Raw genomic sequence first — 23,680 nt, forward strand, 5'->3', positions numbered from 1 at the left:
AAGTGACAACCTTTGTGAAGAGAAACATTGCAACTCTGCAGCATGAGACGGGAATGCACAGATCGATCAAGTTTTGGTAGAACTCATACCTCGCAAGCGCAAAGACAAGAATCTCTTCATCCTAAACGCGTATAGTTCACCCAAACAGCGTAACTATGACTTTGGCGATCTTTTTACGAAAACCAAGGTTATTACAAAAAGCAGTCCACTTTTGATAGTGGGCGATTTTAATGCGCACCATCCGGCATGGCGTGTCGCGGAAAGGACCCAGACGGGACTGTAACGGGAGCCCCCACTTTAATGGGACAGGATGGAACACTACGTACAATGGTGATGATTCGAGAGGTATGTCGAAGGGACCACTTCTTCCTCCTTGCCATGATTTCCAACATCCTCCCGACCACGAAAAAAAAGGTACTAAACGACTAAGCACAGCGTTAATGTTCCAAAGTACATGGGTAAGTCAAAAACGAGCCGGTGTAGTTTTGAAAGCATTCCGGGTGAGTCCCAGTGCACTTGCTTCGCCATCGGTGCTTGTACCGTCTGCCCAAACGTCGGAGTGTGCAGTTGCGCCACGTGAAATGGGGCACAAAGGTCTCTGTGTCAGCTCCACAGGAAACAGTGGTATCCTCCCCGAGAAGGATTCTCCTGACAGCGTTGAGACATCCTCAGGCGGCGTGGAATCCTGCCTGTACATCGTTGCTTCCGAGTTTTCTCCGTTGTGTCTCTGCATCTTCTTTACTGCCAATTGAAGAGCGTTTCATCTCTTCCCACATGAAATTATGGAGACACTTCTTTTCAGGCTTTTGTCCGGGAGGTTAGTACCTCTGCGTTTCTTACCTTGTTTGCGCGTTCGATGCGTTCTGCATTTCTTTTGGTGCGTTATTTTCGCACGCAGCGTACGCTCTGCTACGTTGTTACTCGTTGGAGCCTCTTCGTTCACGTTCACAGGAGACACCGTACAGATTAGCCTTTTTTGGATGCCACCTTCGTTTTCTGCCTCAGATTCCGGATGGCTGCATTGGAAAGTTTCTGTTGGTGCTGAAGGCAATGACGTGCTGTTCGCAAAATAACCGATGTCGGAGTCTTGATTACGCTTCATTTCTGACGTGTTTTGAAGTCGGGGATGCTCTGCTTGTTATATGTTTCGTCCGTAATGCCCACCACTGACGTAGCGGATATATCGGAGAAGTGCCATCCCCATTTGAACCGTAAACGGTGAACGATGTTACGTCTAGATGGTTCAAGTTGCGTTTGATTCGTTGCCGAACTGAGCTTTTTAAAGACAGCCGTAAATCGCTGATAACCTCTTGTATTTTCCACTTCATCGTTACGATGGTATTGACCCATAATCCAGCACTTTCGATCTACTCGGCAATCTTGTCTATGGCACCGTCCAGTTTATTTAAAGCTTGTGCTTTCTCTGGCAGTGTCCTATTCCAGCTAGAGAGCATTACTAGCGAAAGTGAACCAGATGAAAGATGTTTTTCAACTTGCATAATAATTGTGGAGACTTCGTTACGTAGCTGGAGTCATTGGCTGATAAGCTCCTCCATTGTTCTCCTCGTCGTTAGTCAGTGCAAAAAATCGTTGGTAGGTATGAGTTCCTTGGTATGGCCACAAAGAAGTACACCGTCGTTACAACGTATGAATGTGGTGTCTTCATCCTGAATGCATGTGCTTCAAGCTCGTTCCCCTCAAGTCGTTACCTTGTGCTTCAAGTCGTTCTGCTTCAGGTCCAACGGTCCTCGCCCCACGGCTCACGTTGTCGTTGGTTGGTGGCCCGCTCGGACCTTCCACCGTTGAGTTCCCTTGGTGCGGCTCCAGACGAGGACACAAATTCACCGGCGGAAACTTCTTCTCGAAGGTCGATGGGGCCGGCACTCGTTAGGGTGTCTGACGTCTGTGAAATCCGTTTTTCCCAATCGACAGAGTGTAGAGGCGAGCACCATTTCGGCACTATGTCGCGGAAAGGACCGAGCCGGGACTCTAACGGGAGCCGCCGCTTTAATGGGACAGGATGAAACACTATGTACAATGATGATGATTCGAGAGGTATGTCGAAGGGACCACTTCTTCCTCCTTGCCGTGATTTCCAACATGGGGTTATAAATTCACGCAAGTTAAGGGCAGAAATCTATGGAATACAATTCAACAACATGGACTGATCCTCATTACAGACCCGATGAAGCCGACGAAGAAGGGGAATAGCGTATCTGCAGACACGACACCAGATCTAACCTTGGTCGGTAGTGGCATCAAGGCCACGTGGTGCAACACCGGGGAAGACCTAGGTACCGATCGTAGGATTCTAGAGTTCATAGTTGAGAATGGCCCACCGGTGGTCAGTAAGAGGAGAGTTAAGGCTACAAATTGGAATACATTTAGAAGAATAAGGATGGGACAGGAGCCGATAAATAATATTAACGATTGGAGTAAGGGGGTTATTCAATCTGTTCAGGGCGCCACCGAAGAGATTGAACTTGAAGATGATCAGGACGTGGTTGATAGCCATCTTGTGAGTTTATAGAAGAAAAAGAAAGAGTTGGAGCAAAAGATGAGCAAGAAAAGAGGTCACCGGAATCGAAGAGCATGCTTTAGAACTCACGAAGCAAAATTGGGGTAATATTTGTGATCAAATGAATATGGGAATTAGCAGTGCCAGGGCATGGCGGCTACTCCGACATCTATTAGATGAGGAGAAAACCAAGTCGGAGGCTCGACAGCAGCTTCAAAAGCTCGTGTATAAATATGAAGGTCCGACGAAGAAACTGCTAACGGAGGTTAGGGATCGATACCTCAGTTGTGCTGGAGTTGAGAGTCTCCCTGAGTACGCGGACTCGGAAAATCCGGACTTGGACAGTCCCATCACGGTCGCGAAAGTGAGGGCTGAAATCAACCGCCTCAGAACCAAAATGGCTGCCGGGCCGGATAAATTCAGCAACAGGATGCTCAGGAATCTTAACGACTGTTCCATTGGCAATCTAACAACGTATATGCAAAAATGCTGGGACAAGGGAGAGATACCGCAAGAGTGGAAATCTGCGAACTTGGTCTTGATTCCGAAGCCAGGGATGAAGCTACGCTTTGAGCACCTCCGACCAATTTTCATCACATCTTGTGTTGGAAAATTAATGGAACACGTGATCCAAACTAGACTGAATAGATTCATGGAAGATCAAAACCTGTACCCTGATACTATAATAGGCTTCAGACCACACCTGTCGGTATGCGATGTCAGGCTGCAGCTGAAAGAGCAGGTTATGTACAGAAAGACTGTTGATACTAGGGTAATTGTGGGCATGGACGTCTCTAAAGCGTTTGACAATGTAAAACGCAGCAATGCTCGAGAACCTTAGCGTGCTAAACGTAGGCGTTAAGACGTATATCTACGTAAGGGATTTTCTCTCAAATCGGACTGAAACCATCAGTTTGGGAGGAGAGTCGCTCGAAAATATTAAATTGGGGAATAGAGGGACACCGCAAGGGTCCGTCCTCTCTCCGACCTTGTTTAATGTAGCGATGATCGGGCTTCCAGGGCGGCTGGACGAAATAACAAACCTGAATTACACCATATATGTGGACGACTTGACGCCGTGTGTGAACAGGGGTAGCGACGGCCAAATTGAAAGTACACTTCCGAAGGCCATAGATACAACAGAAAAATATCTTGAGCCGATCGGGTTGAAATGCTCGGTAGAAAAATCACAGGCTCTTTTTCTACCATCTCCAAAGAGGAAAAGGAACAGTCCCCCTTCGAGGAGCTACGACATTGCTTTACGAGTGAATGGAAATGCCATTCCGACTGTAGACAGTATTTGAGTCCTAGGGCTGCGCATACAAACAAATGGCAAAAACACTGAAACTTTAAGCGAGACTTTAAGAGAGTACCAGTCAGACGTGCCGGTTACTTAAGCGCATTTCTAACAAGCATATGGGAATGAGGGACGCCGATCTCTTGAGATTGGTTCAGGCTTTCGTCATAAGTCGTGCACTATTCGTTGCACCCTATCTCAAACTTTGTAAAACAGGGAAAGATAAAATTGAAATCATACTCAGAAAGGGATCAAAACCGCACTAGGTCTTCCTCCGAACACCCCGACGGCAAAGCTTCTGAGACTAGATGTATCAAACACTCTGGATGAGCTCATAGAAGCCGCCACAGTGTCTCAGCATCAAAGACTTTTGAGAAGTAAAACTGGAAGGAACATCATGGAGCGCCTGGGATTCGAACCGTCTCAGTATTCCAAGCAGACTGATATTGTACCTAGACCAACGAGGAAGAGACTCATGATTTTAGCGCTGCCTAAAAACATGCACCCGGTATTTCACAAAGGCAGACGAAAAAATAGGGCTATCGCCTTGCAGGCCAAATTTGAAGGTAGGTCTGATCTGCTGTACACGGACGCTGCCGAATACAATAAAAGACCGCACACACAGCGGTAGAAGTTCGTGAGAGTGGAGTCTCGGTCTCGTGCTGCGCCGTCAAAAACACAAATGCAACTGAGGCAGAAGTTGCTATTGCTCTAGCAATAGCACAAACCGGTACAAGGGTGGTTGTTAGTGACTCTAAGGAAGCCATCAAGAATTATGATATGGGCAGGGTCTCTGCTGCAGCCGCCAAAATTCTCAGAGAAGGTCAAGTATCAGCAGATCAAATTTCACTGATATGGTGCCCGGCCCACCAGGGTCTGCGGGGGAACGAGAAGGCGCACGCGACCGCCCGAGACCTCACTTACCGGTCGATCGCAGCTGACTCACCGCCTCCACGCGAGGAACCGCTTCCTTCACGTGACGAACTAAGGAAATTCAAGAAATAATTTCTCATTATAAGCTCGGGCGCAAGACCTATCCAGCGGCGGATAAACAGCTCACCAAAAAAGAGGAAGTTATGTGGAGGAAATTGCAAACCGGGGTGTTTCCGAACCCTCAACAATACAGCAAATGGCATCCGGAAGCCTTTACTCCTAAGTGCACTCACTGCAACAGCATTGCGGACCTAGTGCACATGGTCTGGACATGCCCTTTCTATAACGACCCGAACAGAAATGTGGAATCCCGAGAGATCTCATTACTCAACCACAAAGCAGAAGAGCAACGCAAAGTCATCGGTCTGGCCCTGACCGCCGCCGAATCCCAAGGGATTCCGGCCGACGGTTAGGGGGTGAACGGGGGTCTAGGCAAATGCCCTCTGCCTCGTCATTTTAGACGGGTGCAAATAAAAGTTAATTCTCTCTCTCTCTCTCTTTCTCTCTCTGAGCCATGGCGGCGGGTCCCGAGTCGACTGTTAGCAAAAGTAGATTTAAAACTGCCGAGCCCGCGCAGAGTGAGTCCGCTCGCTGCGTCTTCTTCTAGAAGAATGATGCGGACCAGAAGAGGGCGTTATTTGGCAGCTTCGGGTGCCGCCAGGGAATCAAAGTGATGGCTTAGCGCAGCTTGCTATTGATGTTTATTTTTTTCGACTATTGAGACGTTGGCTGAGAGGGGGCATCGTTGAGTTGCCGAGTGGGTGGTGGATTCGGGTGTTAGGGAAGGGGGTAGCGAGCACGGGGAGTTGTTGAGAAGGTGCCCAAGGGGTGGTGGGTTTAGGTTCGACCAGGATGAATTCGTGAGCAGCAGGAGTTTGCGCTGCAATGGTATGCGATCCCACCTTGTTCGCGTAGGCGGCGGTGCTGGAGAGCAGTGTTGCGGAATGGGCATACCCATTCCATTCCAATCCCATTCCGAGGAATTGGAACTTGTCGTGATTTCATTCCTTTCAACTCCTCGGAATGACAGAAGTTAGCCCATTCCCACTCCTGGAATGGACGGGAAGTTCAATTCCATTCCTTTAATTCCCCAATGTAAAAACTGCCTCAGGTGCTCTATCGAATTACTGAGCAACGCAAAATGAATCTGACGTTACCATACGGGTTGAAAGCTGCTAAAGTATTCAAAATGTGTCACTTGTCACCGAAGTTGACAGGCGGTAGCAGGCTGGTTACATATGTCGTGCATAACTACCCAAAGAAAAAAATTATCGTCCCTTCCTAGCGAAATCAGAGAGAAGCGCGAAAGCTAAAAGTGCGCCCAACTTTCGCTGAAAGTGCGTCTAGCCGATCGACAAACCTTCAAACACCCAAACCGCAAGCGAAGAACGAACCCATGCGACGATTTTTCGTGCACTAAGTAAACGCAACTACGAATGGTATAAGTGTGCACCGTTACGTGGTTTATGAGATAAAGGTATACTATTGTAGTCCTTTATGATCGACGCGTGTGTTTTTTATTTAGAACCGTTCATGTTTTGCGATTTTCAAGTAATCGTTTTGACACAATGGAAGCCCAGTTTCAGAGAGAGATAGTTTGCGGTCCCCGGTTTCACGCACGCACGCACCGTGTGCGTAGAGACATTGTCAGAGCTTTTCGGTCGAGCAACCGGTATAAGGGCGAATGCGTTAGTTTTTTGATAGAATGCGATCGGTCCCACTAAAACAGCTTTCCCTTTAAAAAGTGGCAGTGTCACACCGTCACTTTTTTTCATAATAAGTAGCGGGATTTCACTACTTATTGTAGTATTTGCATGTTAGCATGTTTTAACGGTTTGTTCTTGCGCGACGCGAGATGAAGCAGCTATTACGTTGATGTCGGCTTTTTTCGTTTTATTGCACAGTCTGGGGCATGCTATCTTGCTGACTGCTTTGCGTACCGTCATACCAGCGTAATTAGTATGATGTGGATAACTCACAGGCTTGTCACGCGGAGCTTGCTCACATGTACATTCGAAATGCCTAATTGAATGATTTCAAGTGAATCTACAGCATTGAGCCCTTTCGCTACACTACAACGCTAGAGACGGGAGGGCAGAGTCACAGAACAGCATTTACAGGTTTTGCATTCACTCTAGGAAAGTCGCCACCGCTTCCACGTTGACCTCCATTGCGATTTTTTATTGACCTGGCACTACCGCAGCCCAGTTCGTCCAATACAGACATTATTTAAAGTGACAGAACCATATCGTGACGGGAGCCTTGTCAAAGTAAAGAAATATGGTCAGGCAGTTTGTTTCCATGAATGCGCAAACATATGCTCGATGACCTGGTCAAAAATTTTAAATGTGACCTCCCTTCCAGAATAGTGCCGATGCTCCAACTTTCGAGCCGACGACTAAGGCTTCAGTAACCAGGTACGTTTGTACCCAGGCGCAGAAACAAAGCAACCAGAGCACGAACAAGTTTGGCACAATTGGAGGAGAGGGCCGCACATTCAGATCGAAGCAAAGCACGGTGACGCACTCCTGAAAGCCGTCAAAGCACTCGCAAAAAGGGTGCTATTGGAGCCAGTGTTAGAAACAAATGCCTGTCGACAGCTGCGTTCTGCATTGTCTTATGTAATTGTATATCCCATCTGCTCACTACCGTAGCCTCCGTAGCAGAGCGTGGAGGTAGAAAGCTCAGTAACATATTCGAAGCTCGCTTCTTAGGCTTTTGGCGGGTGCCGGGCACGCAAATCCCTCACCCACAATTTTCTTTTTGCTGCCTTGGCATTGGTTCACTGGAGCCCCGCGGCCGCTGCAACACACGGACAGACGGTCGACAGGTTGGCGCCGTATTCCCGAGTAACGCCTACCAGGTCGGCTTGCGATCTACAACGCTATTCATTGCGCGCCGAAGGAAAGCGCTTTGTTGTGTCATGTGCGAACGCTTTATATTGCTAGCTCCTATATTTCGCAGTACCAGCTTGTGGTGAGAAACACCGCGGCATCGGATGAGCGCCGTTTGTATCCCCTCCCCCTTGGTTCTCGATGATATTCCCCGCCTGCTGGCCTGGCCACACGGCGCCTGCCACTGAGAGAGACGTTGGTCTGCCATCGGCGCCACGGATGGTTCTACAGAGAAAGTTATGCCTCAAAAAGCCTACCGAAGCACGAAGAGCCGACCTAACGGCGCCACTGGCCAGACGAGCTTGCGCCGCTCTAAGTTCGATTGCATACGCGCTGCGCGGAGTCAGTTACTCGAAATGCCAAGTACGCGTTCTCGCTTTCGTCGCTGGTGCTCCCTTTGAAATATACCGACGCAGTCGTCGCCACAGGCTAACTAATTAAGTAGCCGGAAGGCACCAGCAATGGTGACGCCGCCGTCTAAAAATCCTGACTCCATTCCCATCCATTCCGAGCATAAGGCCCTTAATTCAATTCCCATTCCATTCCTCCAAGTGTTGTTCTCATTCCATTCCCATTCCATTCCGGCATCTCGAAAGGGTAGAATGAATCCGGAATCATTCCAATTCCGGAGTGGCAACTCCGCAACACTGCTGGAGAGTGTCCTGTATTGGCGGGTGTCCTGACGGGCAGTCTGCATGGTTGTAGCCGTAGCCGGAGGAGGTGATGCCATCCGTTTCGAAGTAGGTCTTGGAAGGTCGCGTTTCGGGTGCTCTTTGCTGGCGGAAGCTGCGAGGGTGACAGTGATGCTGGGCCGTGAGGTTAGGGACGTGGCAGAGGGAATACCTCGGCGAATTCGGTTCTGGCAGGTGACTTGACGAGGACACCTACTTCTCCGCACAGTTGACACACCTGGGGGATGCGGTGATGGAGCACACACCACACTCAGACGCAGCAGTGGTCGCGGGGGCCGTTGAACAACAGTAAGCAGTTGTGGGGTGACCCAGAAGCCTAATTTCGAGGAAGAGCGCCCGGTGGGTTTCCGTAAGTGCATTCAAGCTTCCCTGAGGGATGTCCTTTTGTAGCGTAAGCTACACTGGCCGAGGTTGAGCAGTTTCGCGTGGACCTTGAAGGGACGTGCTGCGCAAGCGTGAGGAGCATTAGATTGGAATAAATTGGATTAGATTGGATTGAATAGGATTGTATTGAATTGGAAATACAATCCAATTGGAGTACGGGTGTGTATATAGAATTGGGTCTGCACATTCGCCGGCCTGCGTATTCCTAAGGAGTAACGTCATAGCCGCGACAGACGCACTGGAGCCGGCGCGCGCCCAGCTGTGCGCCTCCGTTCCGCAGTAGCCAAGTCTGACGCTGCGCCGGAGCCGCTTGATAGCCGTTTCGCGTGGCTCCTAGACATCCGTGCTGTGCATGCACGAGGAACAGTGACTGGACTGAATTGGATTGGATTGGACTGCATTGGAAATCGTTTTAGCAGGAGTAAAGATGATAATCAGCTAATCCTAGACAACCAGGAAACATACGAATAACCAGCGAAACCTTAGCTCACGCTACGTATATCCTGGCATAGCCGAGCTAAGCCACTGCTAATTTTTTAATACCGTGAATAAACACAAGGGAAAGTGTGTGGATATGGTGCCAACATAGGGGGCAAACTCTTAGTTTGCACTTGCAAGGTGAGTTGTCCATGTTTTTCAGAAAAAGACCGCTACCTCAGTGTCGGCCGGGCTTGGCACCAGGAGGTCTCGATTTGATTGTGCGTGCAAAATAACTTCGTAAAAAAACTCCGGCCTCGAATTGCCCCTTGCTTCATGGAGACTTGTTCCATGAGTTCGCAGGGCCCGGTGGGCTATTCTAAGACGTGCAAGCATCGGTAGGTGACTATGTAGTGGTTGTCTGGGAGCCGAGGTGGCGGGGTGACGCGTTTTTTCGTGCCTTTCGTTTCATGGTGATACTGCATCTTGGTGCCGAGTGGTTAAAGGTGGGTGGTGAGCACCCACTCCGAAGAAGTAGACGGAATATTGATGTCGCCTCCTTAGCTTGTCGTATGGCATCTTGCAGTGCTGGGTACTCACTAAATGGATTTCGACGGGTGACTATATCCCGGCAGGCACGGCGGTGCAGCTAGCACTGGAGATGCCGATCCATAGCGAAGCCGGTGCAGTGGTAGGCTATCAATTTGACGATACATGTCTTTTGTGAGCGTGGCGGGTCAGTCCGCTGTCCACGGAACAACTTAAGTGAACGGATGGGAGCATCCGTACAATTACCAAAAGAAAATGGTCCGAAAATGCAAGGGGATAACGCGGGAGCCGACGCGACTCGAGTGCGGTGTCGTTGGGCGCCCAGCGGTGGAGTTTTAGCACGAAAGTGCTAAATGCCGGGGTACGCACACTTCAACGACGTCATATCCGTCACGGAAATGACATCACGAGAAAAAGTTCAATTGGCGCGGCGGTGCTAGGTTTAGAGCCCACGATCGCTCTGGCCGCAACGGGAGTGTGAAACATTCCACCGACCCAGCCATGAAGTCCCTCCCGGGCAGCTGTACGAACGCGCCTTATGTACTTCCCTTGCACTTGTACATTCAGATGGTGTTGATTCTAGGAGAGGTGAAGCGAAGTAGTGCGTCATGACCCTAATGAGCGCCGATAGTTGGCGCCTGGATAGGACCCTGTGTAGAAGCGGAAGCTGCTGTGTTCACCGGTCCGCCGCCTATGTGGAACGCCGCTCAGCTTGTGAAACAACCGCCGCGTTCCACAAGCTCAGCTCGTCGGAACGCAAGCGTCTGGCGTACACGCCACCGAACGGGACCAACGTGGCCTGCAGCGACCCGCCAGCAGGACGTCGCTCGCCACGCACACCCACAAGACTTCTGCCGACCCGGAAATACTGCTCATTTCGCTGTAGTGTACTGTGACTTCACTAAACGATTCGCTGACAACCCGTTCGGTTTCGTTCGCATGGTTGGCGAGCGCCTGGGGTTTCAATCGTATTTACGCAATGCTCCAGCGCGTGTAACCCAGTGTCTAATGTTGATGCGTTTAACGGTGGCATACCAGCGAAATATAAATAGCGATGTGCCAGTTCATATCGATGCCCAATAAACATTCAAATGGTCCTATGAATGCAAAGTTAACTTTTGTGTTTTACGGACTCCGGTGAAAGAAAGATCAACCACATTTTTATTCGATATGAATAGGAGAAAAACAAGATGCGTGGGGGGCGGAAGGAAAAACAGGGCATATGTGATGTGGATAACAGGAAAGAGGGAATATAAGAAGAGTACCGAGCAGAAGGGCAGGACAGCAGGAGAATACTTGAGGAACAACGAACACAAGGAAGGAATAAGGAGAGCATAGAGCAAGGGAGAGAGAATGAAAACGGGCATGAGGAAAAAACGTGGAGAGGAGGGGAGTGGCGGACAGGGCGAGATTGCGCAGGGTTTAAAGGTAAACGTAACACCAGTTTCATTCAAAACGGGCGCTCAAGACTTGACACAAAAAATTCACTCATCTCCTTGAAGTGAGTCATGACGAGTGGGTGAATCACTGGGGATCGTTCTCACCGTAAAGCGTCCGTGGCATTGCCCACTCGCGCATGTAAATGAGAGACAATGCGTGTGTACAGTATTTACAATTCCAATGCAATCCAATCCGATCCAATCCAATCCAATCGAATCCAATCAAATCCATTTCAATCCAATCCTGTGCTCCTCGCGCATGCGCAACACTGTGTACACGGACGCCAAGCCCCGGACAGAGCGAGGTCCTAAGGTGCTTCGCCCCCTAAAAAAATTCACAGCATATCCACGGGGTGAATGATGATGAGTGGGCGAAGCTCCTGAGGGGAAATCATCGGTAAAACCGTGACTCTTCAGTGAAAGTTCGCCCACTACATCTGTGTCCGAACGTAACGTCTAGAAAGTCTCGCTTAAACCGCGCGTCGGCACCTTGGGGCTGAGCTCGCCTGATGCGTTTTGCAGACGCCTCACGAGCTCTCACTGCATCGGGGTCTGCCTGCCGATACGCGCGCTTTCTCGCTGTTCCCGTTCTCTGACGTTTTGGAGATCCTCTTCGCGCCGCAGCCGTGCCGCTTCGCGTACGGCAGGGTCCTCGCGCCGTTACCGTGACGCTTGGGCCTCTCGTTCTCGAACGCTGGGATCTTGGCGGCGTCGTCGCGCAGCCAGACGACACGCTTCGGCCTCCCGCTCTCGTACGGCAGGATCTTGGCGGCGGCGTAGCGCAGCTTCACGCAGCGCTTCTGCCTCGCCGGCTCACACATCTGTAGCCTTATCCATCGGGCCACTCTGAGCGCGCGCCAACAGCGAACGGATTTTATTACAACGCTCCCCGCCATCTAGTAAACAATCCAAGAACTAAACTAGAGGTAGCCACGCCATCTAGTAAACAATCCAAGCGCATCTTTTCATCATATACAAGTACCGCCATCTAGTAAACAATCCAAGAACTAAACTAGAGGTAGCCACGCCATCTAGTAAACAATCCAAGAACTAAACTACAGGTGGCTACATACATACGTCGAGGATGGACAGACCCACGCCTTAAGGAGCTTCGCCCCTAAAAAGGAAGCTACACACACCTAACGCTATGGGTGTGTAGCTTCCTCCTTTGTGTACCGCCCTGAGTGCTGTTTTTACGAACAAGCCCAAAGTACAGTGGCTAGAATAAGAAAGTGTGATTAGCCGCATGCTGCGCCTATGAGGCGCTTTGAAGCCGCCGATTGGGATCCGCGAGGGGGCGCGCGCGATCGTTTACACGTCGCCTGGTGAGGCGCGCGCGAATCGTCAGCAATACGATTGCTGCTTTGACCAGAGAGAAGCACCGCCTGGTACCGCTTGTTTCCTGTGCCGTAGCAGGTTTAACTGCCGCCAAAGCAGAGCCACAATTTTGTGCCGGGCCGCTCTACGGTGTACAAGTCCTGCAAAAAGAAACTGTCGTTGTTTGGCGTTCCGAAGAACGCGCGTCTATATTGGCGCAGTGGCGATGACGAGCAATACCACGTACTGAGAAGCGGCTCAAGGAAAACAGCGCTATGTGCGAGCTCAGCTATACTTCGACGTAAGGTAAATCTCCCGGCACATTGAACATACCGTGAATGGAGAAGTTGTCTCAATCTACAGGGGCAGGCCTCGGTTGCCCCGGAAGCTGTGCCCACGCAATTTTCCAATCTTCCGAAGTACCAGCCGAAACTTCCCCGAGCAGGAAGTGTCAAGCGAGAAGCGCACCCGCGGCCCCACCCAGCAATAAAAACGCTAAGGATGGTGACTCCATGTGAGTGCAGAGTTTGAAGAACCCCGTGCTCCTTTTCTGTGAAGAACTTGACCTTCGGCAACGTGGGGGAAACCACACGCTGAGTGTTTCGCCCATCACAGTACCTTACAGCGTGTGTCGCACTGCGCAGGATAAAGCCACAGCCCGTATACGTACCCTTGCAGACATTGGAAGCATTTACGAAACATCTGACATACTGAAGAAGCCTGCCACTCTCCCCGTCCATGACTATCAAATCCTCTAGCTGCACTTTTTCACGAAGGCATTGAAAAAGGAGAAGGCATGCCTTTTTGTGAAAGGAAGAAGCATTTAAAGCTCAATTGCCTTACGTAACAGCAGAATCGAACGTCGAGTCGAAATGCTTGAAATTCTACACACACACACACACACACACACACACACACACACACACACACACACACACACACACACACACACACACACACACACACACACACACACACACACACACACACACACACACACACACACACACACACACACACACACACACACACACACACACACACACACACACACACACACACACACACACACACACACACACACACACACACACACACACACACACACACACACACACACACACACACACACACACACACACACACACACACACACACACACACACACACACACACACACACACACACACACACACACACACACACACACACACACACACACACACACACACACACACACACACACACACACACACACACACACACACACACACACACACACACACACACACACACACACACACACACACACACACACACACACACACACACACACACACACACACACACACACACACACACACACACACACACACACACACACACACACACACACACACACACACACACACACACACACACACACACACACACACACACACACACACACACACACACACACACACACACACACACACACACACACACACACACACACACACACACACACACACACACACACACACACACACACACACACACACACACACACACACACACACACACACACACACACACACACACACACACACACACACACACACACACACACACACACACACACACACACACACACACACACACACACACACACACACACACACACACACACACACACACACACACACACACACACACACACACACACACACACACACACACACACACACACACACACACACACACACACACACACACACACACACACACACACACACACACACACACACACACACACACACACACACACACACACACACACACACACACACACACACACACACACACACACACACACACACACACACACACACACACACACACACACACACACACACACACACACACACACACACACACACACACACACACACACACACACACACACACACACACACACACACACACACACACACACACACACACACACACACACACACACACACACACACACACACACACACACACACACACACACACACACACACACACACACACACACACACACACACACACACACACACACACACACACACACACACACACACACACACACACACACACACACACACACACACACACACACACACACACACACACACACACACACACACACACACACACACACACACACACACACACACACACACACACACACACACACACACACACACACACACACACACACACACACACACACACACACACACACACACACACACACACACACACACACACACACACACACACACACACACACACACACACACACACACACACACACACACACACACACACACACACACACACACACACACACACACACACACACACACACACACACACACACACACACACACACACACACACACACACACACACACACACACACACACACACACACACACACACACACACACACACACACACACACACACACACACACACACACACACACACACACACACACACACACACACACACACACACACACACACACACACACACACACACACACACACACACACACACACACACACACACACACACACACACACACACACACACACACACACACACACACACACACACACACACACACACACACACACACACACACACACACACACACACACACACACACACACACACACACACACACACACACACACACACACACACACACACACACACACACACACACACACACACACACACACACACACACACACACACACACACACACACACACACACACACACACACACACACACACACACACACACACACACACACACACACACACACACACACACACACACACACACACACACACACACACACACACACACACACACACACACACACACACACACACACACACACACACACACACACACACACACACACACACACACACACACACACACACACACACACACACACACACACACACACACACACACACACACGCACACGCACACGCACACGCACACGCGCACGCGCACGCGCACGCGCACGCGCACGCGCACGCGCACGCGCACGCGCACGCGCGCACGCGCACGCGCACGCACACAAAGAAATAGCAGCAAAAGGCAAGGCCCATAGAGCAAAGAAAGTTGATGGCTTCGAGCCTTTGCAATTATGAACGAATCATGAGAAATTCACCAAAAGTGAGTAGTTTTTGTCTGTTTGTAACGAGCACGTCGAAAATAAAATGCGTGTTTACCAGTTCCCAGTTCTCTGATTTGCTTGATAAGTGCCCGAGCGCCGAGTCGGCTGATAAGTGCGCCGAGTCGGCTTCAAACTTCGATTGTAGTACTTTAAAATACGACATTCATTGCATCTCAGTTTGCGCGACCAAGTAGAATAGCCATGAAAGAAAATATATTCGTACTCCATATTCCGCCGCCGTCGCAGCGAACGTGATTATGATGATGATGATGATGATTAAAGGCCTCCCCTTTGAATCGGGGTGACGGCGTGCGCCATCTAGCCTATCTTAGTAGTTTGAATTTAAATTTAGTCCCTCAACTCGGCTTTCTTTTTAATTCTGCCCTGCCGCTACCCCTGGCTGGGATGTTATTTTATCGACTTCCCTGCTTTTTTTCCACCAATTCTCTAGCCGCTGCTTAGTAATACCTACTGCTGACCAGTTAATGCTTCCATCGATTGCGAATCCCAGTGCCTCAGGAAGTAGGACTTTCTCCCCAATTCTATCCGGCTGAATCTTTTGGCATCCTATTACTATGTGGTCGATTGTTTCTTTATCCCTGTCACATACAACACATGTCTCATCCTGGGACGAATAGTTGCTCATGTAAGTTTGAGTTCTCAAGCAGCCAGCCCGCGCCTCAAAGAGCAACGCACTACCTTTATTTTTGTCATAAAAGTTCTCTTTCCGGATCTCTTTTTTGCTTGCTTTGTAGATTCCCAGCGATCCCTTCTTTTCCATCCTCTCTTTCCACATGAGCGTCTCTGTTTCCTTAACTTGCTTTTTAACTGCCCCCCCCCCTTGTTTATTTGCCGCGGTCAAGGTATATTTAGTCGCCAGCTTTCGCGTCCTCTTCCGCCATTGGGTGTCCACACTTTTAAGGTACACGTACCTGTGCACTCTGGCTGCCCAGTTCTTCTTATCTAAATGTCTAAGCCGCTCCTCAAAACGTATCTTACTTTGCGCTTCCCTCGCCTCAAATGAAGCCCAACCCATATCGCCTTGTACCGCCTCATATGTAGTCTTACTGTGAGCTCCCAGTGCCAATCTGCCGACTGCCTTTTGGTTAACCTCCAGTCCCGACCGGATCTCGGACTTTAGGCATAACACGGCATTAGAGAACGTGAGCGCCGGCACCATTACCCCTTTCCAGATGCCTCGCACTACCTCGTACTTATTGTATCCCCAAAGTGCTCTATGTTTCATTACTGCTGCATTTCGTCTCCCTTTCAGTTTGAGGTGTTCATGGGCATTCAGGTAGCCTTTTCCTTCATTAAGCCAGATCCCCAAGTATTTGTACTTATTTACTACTGGTATGGCTTCCTGTTGAATTCTTATTGGCGCTGTATGAGCTTCCTCGTTGAACACCATGACTCCAGATTTCTGAGGGTTAAAATGTAGGCCTAGGTACGTTGCCTCATCACCACAAATGTCGGCCAGTTTTTGAAGGTCTTCCGCATTATCAGCCAGCAACACTATATCGTCCGCGTACATCAATCCCGGAATCCGTTGCTCCACCAACTCTCCATTGCTTCGGTACGACAAGTCAAAGCCACTCTCCTCCAATCGTCTTTCCATTCCTCTAATGTAAAGTGTGAACAGCAATGACGAAAGGGGGCACCCCTGTTTTAAACCTCTGCGAATGTACACGGGCTCTGTGCCTGTACGCCCTTCCCATGTAATATGCGCCTTGTTATCCTCATATATTGCCCTTAGCAGCCCCACAAATTCTGACCCAATCCCCTCTTCTTCCAGTATAAGCCACAGCAATCCCCTATCTACGTTGTCATAGGCTCCCTTTATGTCCAGAAACTGTAGCCATGTTGGTCTGCCCTGGGCTGCCGAAATTTCGATGGTCTGGCTTATTACGAAAATAGTCTTCTAAGCGTCGACCTGGTCTAAATCCATTTTGCAGTTCCCCTAAAATACCGTTACTTTCCACCCACTTCAACGTGTAATCGTGCGACAGCGCCACCTGGATTACAGACAACTGCTTACAGTCATCAGCCCTACAATCATTCAACAGTCTACTCGGGAACAGATGTCAACACCTGGAGAAGTTTTTGCTCGTGGCGGTGCACTGAAGGATAGTTTCTTGTCTTCCGTAAGTGCTCTTTTCTCCGAACCTCGCATTAGTTTCTAAAACGGATGGGGTGAACCTACTTCGAGCGCTTATGACCAGCTGGAGCGCGCCCAATGCACGGCTCGACCTTCGCCGCCAGGGATCGCGCTCAGGACTCTGCCAGCATGAACGCTTGTGAGCACGAAGATAATGTAATGGCCGGAGCCAGTAGTCACCGTAGAAGTGGCGGAACAAGTGGGGAATGATGCGAAACTTGCAGCGAATTCCTACATCGGCGCTGAAAACGGCGAAGCAGTTGCGCCTTCATACCAGTGCACCAGGCCTATAAGTTGGCACGCAGCACCCAAGCGAATGTGTCATCATTTTTATTTTTCCTCAGTCAATTGTTAAATAATTAAGCAAGGTAAATGAATAATTAAGTAGGCAATTTATCATTGATGTATTCATTAACTAATCACCTTAATTTATTTATTTCTTATTGTTTAGTGAAATTATTGAGTATGTAATTAATCAGGTAAGTAAGTAGGTAAGTAAGCCAGCCAGTCGGACTTGCATTTATACAAAGTATTTTTGTAAAATGAGATAGTACCAAGAGCAGCAGAAGTAGTCTTACCACCTATGTCAACTTATTCTTTTATTGTTCGCTTAACTGTCAACTTTAGTGCTTGATTAAGTATTTCTGTAGCACTCGAGGGTGGAGGGGGGGGAGCAGGGGGGAGTGCCGCTGCTGCTATTATGCATGTTAGCAGGCGACGGGCTTCGAACACTATCACGTGCAGCACCGTCCACAAGCAACCGACTTTCTAAAGCACTGCGTTGCAAAGCGCATTCTTATTGACACAGAATCATTTTCCACTATGACCGTGGCTGAGAGGCTTCACACTCCGACCAACAGAAGGATATTGACTAGCAGTGACACGCGCGGTTTCAAACGAGCTTTACACAGACGCGACATACACTGGCGACGTGAATCTTCCAAATGAATTCATTTACATTCGTGCGTACTAATATTTCTGAGGAGCACAAATTTCTTGCCTTTTTCGAAAATGAAACAAATGAGTCAAAGGAAAGATTTGCGATTATTAACGTACAGATGGTATGCGCCATTAAAAACGAGAGACAAAGCCAACGCCAGAGAGTTTGTTTCGTTTGTTCGCTTGGTTTTGCTAATTTTCACGCTTTCTTTTTATTTCGCCATCGAAACAAACAAAATATGCGAGGAGAGAAAATAGGCAGCGTGATCGTTCGTAAGAGTTACGGCTATATTCTCACCAGAAAAAAAGCGATTTTATCACTAGAAAATGCTTTTCACTTTTAAAAACGCAACCGGCCGCCAGGGTTTTCGTATTGGAGCTGTGCAAAGTAGGCCCAAGTATAGCCTGCTTTTTCTTTGCAGCTCCGTTTGTGGGGCGAGATGTTTTCGTCTATTGGAGTCGATTGCAAGAAAACCGCTATGCTTGTTATACTAGTCACGGTGCTCCTATTTAGCGTGAATATTTCGGCTCAAAACGAGTAAGTATGGCTGCCGCTTGTAAAGCATGTCCTTATTAATAGATGCGAGAACAGGCTGTCTTTACCCTTACGGCACATGCCACGAACAACGTATTCACAGCTACCATCAAAGTTGCTTTCTTGAAGCCGATAACCTTCTCATGACAAAGGTACACCAATATGTCGCTTGCGTAATCTGAACATCATGGCTGAAGTAATAGAAGACACAAATAACTGAATTATGACTAAACTAATTTTCACTGCCTTGTTTTTCTAAAGAAAGAAACGTGTACTTTGTTGCCACGAGCATTGTGAACCTGGCAGAGAAACCAAAGTAGAACATTGCTAGGCATGGATTCACTTAATCCATAATCCCTAGATCGGAAATGACCAGCTCATCAGCTGATGATTTCCGTAGTTTGTAAAGAAACCAGTTCGGAAATACTTCTTCAAGTTTTCCAGCTTATTCCTTCTCTAACGGCTGGTTTAGAGGATGTAGAAATGGCATTGATTTTCTGCTGCACCTTATACGCCTCGAGCTTCGCGATCGCTGCGCCGCCTGTCGCCGCTTCTCCCCTGCGTTGACGGGATTTGCTCTGCGTGACTGATAGGGGCTCGTGCAGTGTTTTGGTTCTATTTCGCTTCTTTTCGCCTTTTCGCGGCCTAAAAAAAACTTGCTATGGTGACGACTATAGGCAAAGAGTACGTTTAGGTCACTTAAAAAGCAGCTGCGTCTTCGTAGAGTACGCGATCGCCTGCAAGAGCTACCCGGGGACGCGGTTCTGCGCGCTTCGTCATCGCTCTTCCGGGCGTCGGCGACGGCAGCAACATATCACCCATGTCACCTCCAAAACATCAGGCACAAATGAATTCTTAAAGAACTGCGAAGGATGGCCGCTCCGCATGCCTCTTTGAACGATTTAATTTTCCCGGAAGGCCATTGGATCACGAGGAGGGACATCTTTCGTTTGATCCTGCAAGTTCTACGTGTCACAAGCCTCAGCGAGTCATGGTGAATTCCCGCGCATAGCGGTAAAAAGGTGCTGATCGGGTGAGCAATTGCCGGCATACCACGCTAGGTCCACCCGTCAATAAATATCATCACCACCACCACCACCTACTGACGCCTCATTTAGACCTGATACTGGCATAATGAGGGGTTGGCTTCATTTTGCAGCGTGGACAACGAATGCGGCTTCTTTTCGCATATATACGCCGCAGAAAAATATGTTTCGGGGATGTGATTACCCAATCCCGGACTTATGCCTTTTATAAGAATATAAACCATGCGAAAATGTAAAGTATATTCCAAGCCTGTGCGTCGTTAAATATGTGCCCACAGACGCCATATAGCAAGAACCAAGGAAATGAAACCACAGAAAAATAAATGCTGTGCAAATGCGGAATTTAGGTATACATAATAGCTCTAACGGAAATGAAAAAAAAAAAAACAGTGCAGCTTCTGGCATGCAAAAGACGTTCGTCTAAACTTCAGCCAGGTAGGTTTCACTAGACCAACTATACGCGAAATGCACTGCTATTTCGCGAGACATCGGTGGGGGGGGAGGGGGGGGAGGGAGACGCCGTGTACAAATGCGGAGCGGAATCAATTGATGAACGTTTTAGTAATCCCACACATAAATCTCGCGTTCGAAGAAGCATTTAGACGCGAACGCGGATTATATTGTAAGCCCGTCTCCGCGCTGCTCGCAGAGGATATATGTAGCAGATGAAGGTCTGCGGGCGCGCACCTCACGACAAGACGACTCTGTCGTGTGCTGATCCCCGAGTATAAGTATGCATTGTCCATCGTACTTTTATTGAATATTCCCGAAATTAACACAGACTGGCTTGTAAATGGTGGTGATCAATACCTGAGGTATAATATTGCCAAACGTAACTGGTGTGCTGTCAGGTATGAGTGCTCCGCTGATTATATAAGCGCAAACTGATTTAAATGGTAGTGTATAGCCGTAGCATGAACATCTGAGGAACCGATGGCTACGGAGACACGGCTAGTAAATTCAGGTCAGTGTAACTACAATCGGCTTTATCATACGCCGGTTCCGCGACGCTGGCCTGTGACACACACCTGGCGCTTATACAGACCAAAAATACTACACTAAGATCGCGTCGGAAATATTTACACCCTCGTAAACACACCCCATCTGCGAACAGAGTGACTGCTCCACACAAACATGGATTTCAAACGCCCACAAACAGCAAATCTCAGTCGGGAACGTGCCGCAAAAGCAGCGGCGGCACTGGGGGGCGGGGCGCGGACTCCCGCGCCTGGTTTCGAAACGGGCCGCTAGAGGGATTTCAGTGGCGCCCCTACAGGCCGCGCTCGAGGCGTATAGGCTTGAGCAGTAAATGCAACCCCAAAATACAAGCTTACCCATACCCGCCTAATTTCCTTTTCCGCCACCCGAGGTGCTGTACGACGAGTCTTTTCGTCCACCGGCTGTGGGTCGTTCGTCACGCAGAGGTAGGAGCAGATTCCCAGACCCGCCGAAAGAGATCGCAGTGGTGTCTCATGGGCGGGGTGCTCTGCTTCCCGGTATGAAACACATCTGGGCTGAACTCACAGCCATCGCCACTGCCATTGTCCACACATCCTGTTCCACGAAGCACACGGATTCAAAAAGCGCCTGTCACCAACTGCGAAGCATGGAACTGCCACAACCCATAGCTACGGCCACCAATAACACCACTGCATACCTGGGCACGAAGGAATGGCAGGCAGCAAAAAAGCTAATCAGCTGGCCTGAGAAGCCGCAGCCCGGGCTCCTGCCAACTTCCAACCAAATGAAACGCTCACGGCCCCAACAGCACCTAAATTGAAGGACTACTTCACGGGAAGGCGGGAACTGCCACAGCTCTCTGACACGCTCACAAGACACCAAGCAACCCTAATAAGACGAGCTCAAACAGACACCTTGCACACTCCTGCAAGACTACACGAGATATGGAGAGATCCTGACACACCACCCCCTACTTGCTCCACCTGTAACGTCATAATCGACCAAGATCACATCCTCTGGAACTAAACAACCATACACAACACTAGAAACACATCTAACAAAGGATGGTTGACCACTAGAAGCACCACCGAAGAGCAAAGGCTACTGCCGGCGTACATCAGGCAGCGGCTTGAAGACGTCACCAGAGGTCCTCTGGAATGTGAGGGCTAAGCAGGCCTGCGTGCATATATTTAATAAAAGATTTTCTCTCTCTCTCTCTCTCTCCCTCCGCCTCCCTGCGCTGATTATTCCCTGCCGATTCCTTTGCGGGAACCGTAGAATTTGCGTGGCGACGGTGCTTCCATTTTCGTGCGAGCGCCCATTGACTTTCCAGCCTACACAAGAGAACCACAGCACAGCGGTTTCAGCAGATTTAACAATGGCTGGAACTGGCTTTAATTCTTATAAGGAAAGTACGTTCAAGTGTTCTGATCTAAAAAAAACGTTTAAGGTCTTTTGATTTGTGCACGCCGCAGAGGTTTGAACTTACGGCCGATGAATAACCTCGCACCATTTTTATTTTGGTGACTTGGTCCATCCCTTAGCCTAGTAATTGACGTCCGCTTTTAAATCCACGTGATTCTCTTGAACTTATGTGACGGGCTTTCCGTGAGCGTCTGAATGGGACGCAAGGTGGCGTAGAGAAATTTCATGACGGGGCACCGTCTAAACATCTGGACGTGTATAGGTGGTATGAATTGAAAAGTTTAGCTGTCACTTTTTTCGCTTGGCAACACTGTAATGGCCACGGACATGGCCGAAGCACCACGAACATGGCACGGCTTGTTCCACTGCGGCCTCACGCCGAAGACAAAAAACAACACCGGCGTGCGTCGTCTGCTCCCTTTCATCCCAGCTCTCAAGGGTTGTCAAAACAGAGTTGTCGTTAATCGCTCTCACATAGGAGTCGAGGCATTGCATTGCTTTCGGCGGGCTAGATCTTGGTATGTCCAACCAATATCATGCATTTAGCACGGACAAGTGCCGCCATCCTGCGGAGCCCGACGTACCCAGTGACGGCGCACTCACATTGCTACCTCAATGCGTGCTTCGCTATTCAAAACAGGCTATATCTTACCAAGCAAGTATTGCGGAATGCAGAACAGGGAGGTTCGGTTGGCTTTGAGCGATTGTCGCTTGAAAAGCGTGTGGAAGAACATCGAGTTCGTGTTGTAAAATACGTTACAAGAGGCACCCTGTACACACTAAGCCGGAACACTGTTACATCACTGTTCGTACGTGAAACGCGACCGCTTGGATAGTGGCTTGTTTCATGTTTGACCGTCTCGAAGTGCTGGCTTACCTGAACGTCACTCCTTTCTATAACACGTCGCTGCAGCGAAAATGTTCCGATTTTTCAACACTTGGT

General features: G+C 49.2%; 1 long non-coding RNA gene and 1 pseudogene across 1 annotated transcript in view; both read left to right on the plus strand.

The window, feature by feature from the left end:
* Positions 1-454: 454 nt before the first annotated feature.
* Positions 455-5,161, plus strand: LOC144162212 (uncharacterized; annotated as a pseudogene).
* Positions 5,162-19,134: 13,973 nt separating this feature from the next.
* LOC144161831 (uncharacterized) overlaps positions 19,135-23,680 on the plus strand; it is a 34,511-nt gene continuing 29,965 nt past the window's right edge. Inside the window, exon 1 of the long non-coding RNA XR_013320498.1 lies at positions 19,135-19,309. This is a non-coding gene — a long non-coding RNA (uncharacterized LOC144161831). The remainder of the gene's footprint in view (positions 19,310-23,680) is intronic.

The sequence above is a fragment of the Haemaphysalis longicornis genome, unplaced genomic scaffold, assembly GCF_048455015.1.
Source record: "Haemaphysalis longicornis isolate Haplotype H1 unplaced genomic scaffold, Haemaphysalis longicornis Haplotype H1 scaffold_12, whole genome shotgun sequence".
Taxonomy (NCBI): domain Eukaryota; kingdom Metazoa; phylum Arthropoda; class Arachnida; order Ixodida; family Ixodidae; genus Haemaphysalis; species Haemaphysalis longicornis.